Below are 7,093 nucleotides of genomic sequence, written 5' to 3' on the forward strand. Positions count from 1 at the left end.
CTCGCGCTCTGTGTGTAGCTCGGTCTGTGACCCTTGCTCTGTCTGTGTCCCTCACTCTCTGTGTTCCTCACTCTCTGTGTCCCTCACTCTCTCTGTACCCCTCACACTCTGTGACCCTCACTCTCTCTGTGTCCCTCAGTCTCTCTCTGTCCCTCACTCTCTCTCTGGCCCTCACTCCCTGTGTACCTGACTCTCTCTGTGTCCCTCTCTCACTGTGTCCCTCTCTCTCTGTGTCCCTCACTCTCTGTGTCTCTCGCTCTCTCTGTGTGTCCCTCCCTCTCTGTGTCCCTCACCCTCTGTGCCCCTCACTCTCTATGTGTCCCTCACTCTCTGTGTCCCTCGCGTTCTCTGCGTCCCTCGCACTCTCTGGGTCCGTCGCTCCCTATGGGTCCCTCACTCTCTCTGTGTCCCTCACTCTCTCTGTCCCTCACTCTCTGTGTCCCTCGCTCTCTGTGTCCCTCGCTCTCTGTGTCATTCGCTCTCTCTGTGTTCCTCGCTCTCTGTGTGTCCCTCACTCTCTCTGTGTCCCTCACTCTCTCTGTGTCCCACACTCTCTCTGTGTGTCCCTCGCTCTCTGTGTCCCTCGCTCTCTCTGTGTGTCCCTCGCTCTCTGTGTCCCTCGCTCTCTGTGTCCCTCGCTCTCTCTGTGTACCTGGCTCTGTCTGTGTGTCCCTCACTCTCTGTGTCCCACACTCTCTCTCTCTGTGTCACTCACTCTCTCTGTGTCCCACACTCTCTCTGTGTGTCCCTCGCTCTCTGTGTCCCTCGCTATCTCTGTGTGTCCCTCGCTCTCTGTGTCCCTCGCTCTCTGTGTCCTCGCTCTCTCTGTGTCACTCGCGCTCTCTGTGTCCCTCACTTCTCTGTGTCCCTCCCTTTCTGTGTGTCCCTCGCTCTCTCTGTGTCCCTCGCTCTGTCTGTGTCCCTCGCTCTGTGTCCCTCACTCTCTCTGTGTCCCTCACTCTCTCTGTGTCCCTCGCTCTCTATGTTCCTCAATCTCTGTGTCCCTCGCTCTCTGTGTCCCTCGCTCTCTCTGTGTCCCTCGCTCTCTCTGTGTCCCTCGCTCTCTGTGTCCCTCGCTCTCTGTGTTCCACACTCTCTGTGTCCCTCACTCTCTCTGTGTGTCCCTCGCTCTCTGTGTCCCTCGCTCTCTGTGTCCCTCGCTCTCTGTGTCCCTCGCTCTCTCTGTTTCCCTCGCTCTCTGTGTTCCTCACTCTCTGTGTCCCTCACTCTCTCTGTGTGACCCTCGCTCTCTGTGTCCCTCGCTCTCTGTGTCCCTCGCTCTCTGTGTCCCTGGCTCTGTCTGTGTCCCTCGCTCTCTCTGTGTGTCCCTCGCTCTCTGTGTCCCTCGCTCTCTCTGTGTCCCTCACTCTCTCTGTGTCCCACACTCTCTGTGTCCCTCGCTCTCTGTGTCCCTCGCGCTCTCTGTGTCCCTCGCGCTCTCTGTGTCACCTTCTCTCTGTGTCCCACACTCTCTCAGTGTGTCCCTCACTCTCTGTATCCTTCACTCTCTAAGTGTCCCTCGCTCTCTGTGTCCCTTGCTCTCTGTGACCCTCGCTCTCTCTGTGTCCCTCACTCTCCCTGTGTCCCTCGCTCTCTGTGTCCCTTGCTCTCTGTGACCCTCGCTCTCTCTGTGTCCCCCACTCTCTCTCTGTCCCTCGTGGTCTCTGTGTCCCTCCCGGTGTCTGTGTCGCTCGCGCTCTCTGTGTCCCTCGCGCTCTCTGTGTCCCTCGCGCTCTCTGTGTCCCTCGCGCTCTCTGTGTCACTCGTGCTCTCTGTGTCCTTCGCTCTCTCTGTGTCCCTCGCTCTCTCTCTGCCCCTCGCTCTCTCTGTGTCCCTCGCTCTCTCTGTGTCCCTCGCTCTCTCTGTCCCTCGCTCTCTCTCTGCCCCTCGCTCTATCTGATCCCTCGCTCGCTGTGTGTCCCTCGCTCTCTCTGTGTCCCTGGCTCTCTGTGTCCCTCGCTCTCTCTCTGCCCCTCGCTCTCTCTGTGTCCCTCGATCGCTCTGTGTCCCTTGCTCTCTGTGTCCCTCGCGCTCTCTGTGTCCCTCGCCCTCTCTGTGTCCCTCGCTATCTCTGTGTCCCTCGCTCTCTCTGTGTCCCTCACTCTCTATATCCCTCACTCTCTCTGTGTCCCTCGCTCTCTGTGTCCCTCGCTCTCTGTGTGTCCCTCGCTCTCTGTGTGTCCCTCGCTCGTTCTGTGTCCCCCGCTCTCTGTGTCCCTCGCGCTCTCTGTGTCCCTCGCTCTCTCTGTGTCCCTCACTCTCTCTGTGTCCCTCGCTCTCCCTGAGTCGCTCACTCTCTCTGGGTCTCTTGCTCTCTCTGTGTCCCTCGCTCACTGTGTCCCTCGCTCTCTCTGTCTCCCTCCCTCTCTCTGTGTCCCTCGCTCTCCCTGTGTCACTCACTCTCGGTGTCCCGCACACTCTCTGTGTCCCTCACTCTCTGTGTTCCTCACTCTCTGTGTCCCTCACTCTCTCTGTACCCCTCACACTCTGTGACCCTCACTCTCTCTGTGTCCCTCACTCTCTCTCTGTCCCTCACTCTCTCTCTGGCCCTCACTCCCTGTGTCCCTGACTCTCTCTGTGTCCCTCGCTCACTGTGTCCCTCGCTCTCTGTGTCCCTCACTCTCTGTGTCTCTCGCTCTCTCTGTGTGTCCCTCCCTCTCTGTGTCCCTCACCCTCTGTGCCCCTCACTCTCTATGTGTCCCTCACTCTCTGTGTCCCTCGCGTTCTCTGCGTCCCTCGCACTCTCTGGGTCCGTCGCTCCCTATGGGTCCCTCACTCTCTCTGTGTCCCTCACTCTCTCTGTCCCTCACTCTCTGTGTCCCTCGCTCTCTGTGCCCCTCGCTCTCTGTGTCATTCGCTCTCTCTGTGTTCCTCGCTCTCTGTGTGTCCCTCACTCTCTCTGTGTCCCTCACTCTCTCTGTGTCCCACACTCTCTCTGTGTGTCCCTCGCTCTCTGTGTCCCTCGCTCTCTCTGTGTGTCCCTCGCTCTCTGTGTCCCTCGCTCTCTGTGTCCCTCGCTCTCTCTGTGTACCTGGCTCTGTCTGTGTGTCCCTCACTCTCTGTGTCCCACACTCTCTCTCTCTGTGTCACTCACTCTCTCTGTGTCCCACACTCTCTCTGTGTGTCCCTCGCTCTCTGTGTCCCTCGCTATCTCTGTGTGTCCCTCGCTCTCTGTGTCCCTCGCTCTCTGTGTCCTCGCTCTCTCTGTGTCACTCGCGCTCTCTGTGTCCCTCACTTCTCTGTGTCCCTCCCTTTCTGTGTGTCCCTTGCTCTCTCTGTGTCCCTCGCTCTGTCTGTGTCCCTCGCTCTGTGTCCCTCACTCTCTCTGTGTCCCTCACTCTCTCTGTGTCCCTCGCTCTCTGTGTTCCTCAATCTCTGTGTCCCTCGCTCTCTGTGTCCCTCGCTCTCTCTGTGTCCCTCGCTCTCTCTGTGTCCCTCGCTCTCTGTGTCCCTCGCTCTCTGTGTTCCACACTCTCTGTGTCCCTCACTCTCTCTGTGTGTCCCTCGCTCTCTGTGTCCCTCGCTCTCTCTGTTTCCCTCGCTCTCTGTGTTCCTCACTCTCTGTGTCCCTCACTCTCTCTGTGTGACCCTCGCTCTCTGTGTCCCTCGCTCTCTGTGTCCCTCGCTCTCTGTGTCCCTGGCTCTGTCTGTGTCCCTCGCTCTCTCTGTGTGTCCCTCGCTCTCTGTGTCCCTCGCTCTCTCTGTGTCCCTCACTCTCTCTGTGTCCCACACTCTCTGTGTCCCTCGCTCTCTGTGTCCCTCGCGCTCTCTGTGTCCCTCGCGCTCTCTGTGTCACCTTCTCTCTGTGTCCCACACTCTCTCAGTGTGTCCCTCACTCTCTGTATCCTTCACTCTCTAAGTGTCCCTCGCTCTCTGTGTCCCTTGCTCTCTGTGACCCTCGCTCTCTCTGTGTCCCTCACTCTCCCTGTGTCCCTCGCTCTCTGTGTCCCTTGCTCTCTGTGACCCTCGCTCTCTCTGTGTCCCCCACTCTCTCTCTGTCCCTCGTGGTCTCTGTGTCCCTCCCGGTGTCTGTGTCGCTCGCGCTCTCTGTGTCCCTCGCGCTCTCTGTGTCCCTCGCGCTCTCTGTGTCCCTCGCGCTCTCTGTGTCACTCGTGCTCTCTGTGTCCTTCGCTCTCTCTGTGTCCCTCGCTCTCTCTCTGCCCCTCGCTCTCTCTGTGTTCTCGCTCTCTCTGTGTCCCTCGCTCTCTCTGTCCCTCGCTCTCTCTCTGCCCCTCGCTCTCTCTGATCCCTCGCTCGCTGTGTGTCCCTCGCTCTCTCTGTGTCCCTGGCTCTCTGTGTCCCTCGCTCTCTCTCTGCCCCTCGCTCTCTCTGTGTCCCTCGATCGCTCTGTGTCCCTTGCTCTCTGTGTCCCTCGCGCTCTCTGTGTCCCTCGCCCTCTCTGTGTCCCTCGCTATCTCTGTGTCCCTCGCTCTCTCTGTGTCCCTCACTCTCTATATCCCTCACTCTCTCTGTGTCCCTCGCTCTCTGTGTTTCCCTCGCTCTCTCTGTGCCCCTCGCTCTCTGTGTGTCCCTCGCTCTCTGTGTGTCCCTCGCTCGTTCTGTGTCCCCCGCTCTCTGTGTCCCTCGCTCTCTGTGTCCCTCGCGCTCTCTGTGTCCCTCACTCTCTGTATCCCTCACTCTCTCTGTGTCCCTCGCTCTCTGTGTCCCTCGCTCTCTGTGTGTCCCTCGCTCTCTCTGTGTCCCTCGCTCTCTGTGTGTCCCTCGCTCTTTCTGTGTCCCCCGCTCTCTGTGTCCCTCGCGCTCTCTGTGTCGCTCGTGCTCTCTGTGTCCCTCGCTCTCTGTGTCCTTCGCTCTCTGTTTGTCCCTCGCTCTCTCTGTGTCCCTCGCTCTCTCTGTGACCCTCGCTCTCTGTGTCCCTCGCGCTCTCTGTGTCCCTCGCGCTCTCTGTGTCCCACGCGCTCTCTGTGTCCGTCGCGCTCTCTGTGTCCCTCGTTCTCTGTGTCCCTCGCTCTCTGTGTCCCTCACTCTCTGTGTCCCTCTCTCACTCTGTGTCCCTCGCTCTCTGTGTCCCACACTCTTTGTGCCCCTCATGCTCTGTGCTATTCGCTCTCTGTGTCCCTCGCTCTCTGTGTCCCACACTCTCTGTGTCCCTCGCTCTCACTGTGTCCCACACTCTCTGTGTCCCTGGCTCTGTCTGTGTCCCTCGCTCTCTCTGTGTGCCCCTCGCTCTCTGTGTCCCTCGCTCTCTCTGTGTCCCTCGCTCTCTCTGTGTCCCTCACTCTCACTGTGTCCCACACTCTCTGTGTCCCTCGCTCTCTGTGTCCCTCACTCCGCACAGAGAGTGACCCAAGCCGGAATCGAACCTGTGATCCTGGAGCAGTGAAACAATTGTGCTATCCACAAGCCTACCGTGCTGTCCCTCTCTCTCTCGTTGTGTCCCTCCCTCACTCGGTGTGCTCCTCTCTCTCTTGCTGTGCCCCTCTCTCTCCCGCTGTGGTCCTCTCTCACTCGCTGTGTCCCTCTCTCTCTCGCTGTGTCCCTCACTCTCTCGCCGTGTACCCGTCCCTCTCGCTGTGTCCCCCTCTCTTTCGTTGTGTCCCTCTCTCTCTCGCTGTGTCCCTTGCTCTCTGTGTCCCTTGCTCTCTGTGTCCCTTGCTGTCTCTGTGTCCCCCTCTCTCGTTGTGTCCCTCTCTCTCTCTCGTTGTGTCCATTGCTCCCTGTGTCCCTCACTCTCTGTGTCCCTCGCTCTCTCTGTGTCCTTCGCTCTCTGTGTCCCTCACTCTCTGTGTCCCTCGCTCTCGGTGTCCCTCGCGCTCACTGTGTCCCTCACGCTCTCTGTGTCCCTCGCGCACTCTGTGTCCCTGGCTCTCTCTGTGTCCCTCGCTCACTGTGTCCCTCGCTCTCTGTGTCCCTCGCTCTCTCTGTGTCCCTCGCTCTCTCTGTGTCCCTCGCTCTCTGTGTCCCTCACTCTCTGTGTCCCTCACTCTCTGTGTCCCTCGCTCTCTGTGTCCCTCGCTCTCTGTGTCCCTCACTCTCTGTGTCCCTCGCTCTCTCAGTGTCCCTCACTCTCCCTGTGTCCCTCGCTCTCTGTGTCCCTCGCTCTCTGTGTCCCCCGCTCTCTCTCTGTCCCCCACTCTCTCTGTCCCTCGCGCTCTCTGTGTCCCTCGCCCTCTCTGTGTCGCTCGCGCTCACTGTGTCACTCGCGCTCTCTGTGTCCCTCCCTCTGTGTTCCTCACTCTCTTTGTCCCTCACTCTCTCTGTGCCCCTCACTCTCTGTGTCCCTCACTCTCTCTCTGTCCCTCACTCTCTCTCTGGCCCTCACTCTCTGTGTCGGTGACTCTCTCTGTGTCCCTCGCTCTCTGTGTCCCTCGCTCTCTGTGTCCCTCACTCTCTCTGTGTCCCACACTCTCTGTGTCCCTCGCTCTCTCCGTGTGTCCCTCGCTCTCTGTGTCCCTCACTCTTTGTGCCCCTCATGCTCTGTGCTATTCGCTCTCTGTGTCCCTCGCTCTCTGTGTCCCACACTCTCTGTGTCCCTCGCTCTCACTGTGTCCCACACTCTCTGTGTCCCTGGCTCTGTCTGTGTCCCTCGCTCTCTCTGTGTGTCCCTCGCTCTCTGTGTCCCTCGCTCTCTCTGTGTCCCTCGCTCTCTCTGTGTCCCTCGCTCTCACTGTGTCCCTCGCTCACTCTGTGTCCCTCGCTCTCTCTGTGTCCCTCGCTCTCTCTCTGTCCCTCACTCTCACTGTGTCCCACACTCTCTGTGTCCCTCGCTCTCTGTGTCCCTCACTCCGCACAGAGAGTGACCCAAGCCGGAATCGAACCTGTGATCCTGGAGCAGTGAAACAATTGTGCTATCCACAAGGCTACCGTGCTGTCCCTCTCTCTCTCGCTGTGTCCCTCCCTCACTCGGTGTGCTCCTCTCTCTCTTGCTGTGCCCCTCTCTCTCCTGCTGTGGTCCTCTCTCACTCGCTGTGTCCCTCTCTCTCTCGCTGTGTCCCTCACTCTCTCGCCGTGTACCCGTCCCTCTCGCTGTGTCCCCCTCTCTCTCGTTGTGTCCCTCTCTCTCTCGCTGTGTCCCTTGCTCTCTGTGTCCCTTGCTCTCTCTGTGTCCCCCTCTCTCGTTGTGTCCCTCTCT

This window comes from Scyliorhinus torazame, unplaced genomic scaffold (assembly GCF_047496885.1).
Source record: "Scyliorhinus torazame isolate Kashiwa2021f unplaced genomic scaffold, sScyTor2.1 scaffold_242, whole genome shotgun sequence".
Lineage (NCBI taxonomy): Eukaryota > Metazoa > Chordata > Chondrichthyes > Carcharhiniformes > Scyliorhinidae > Scyliorhinus > Scyliorhinus torazame.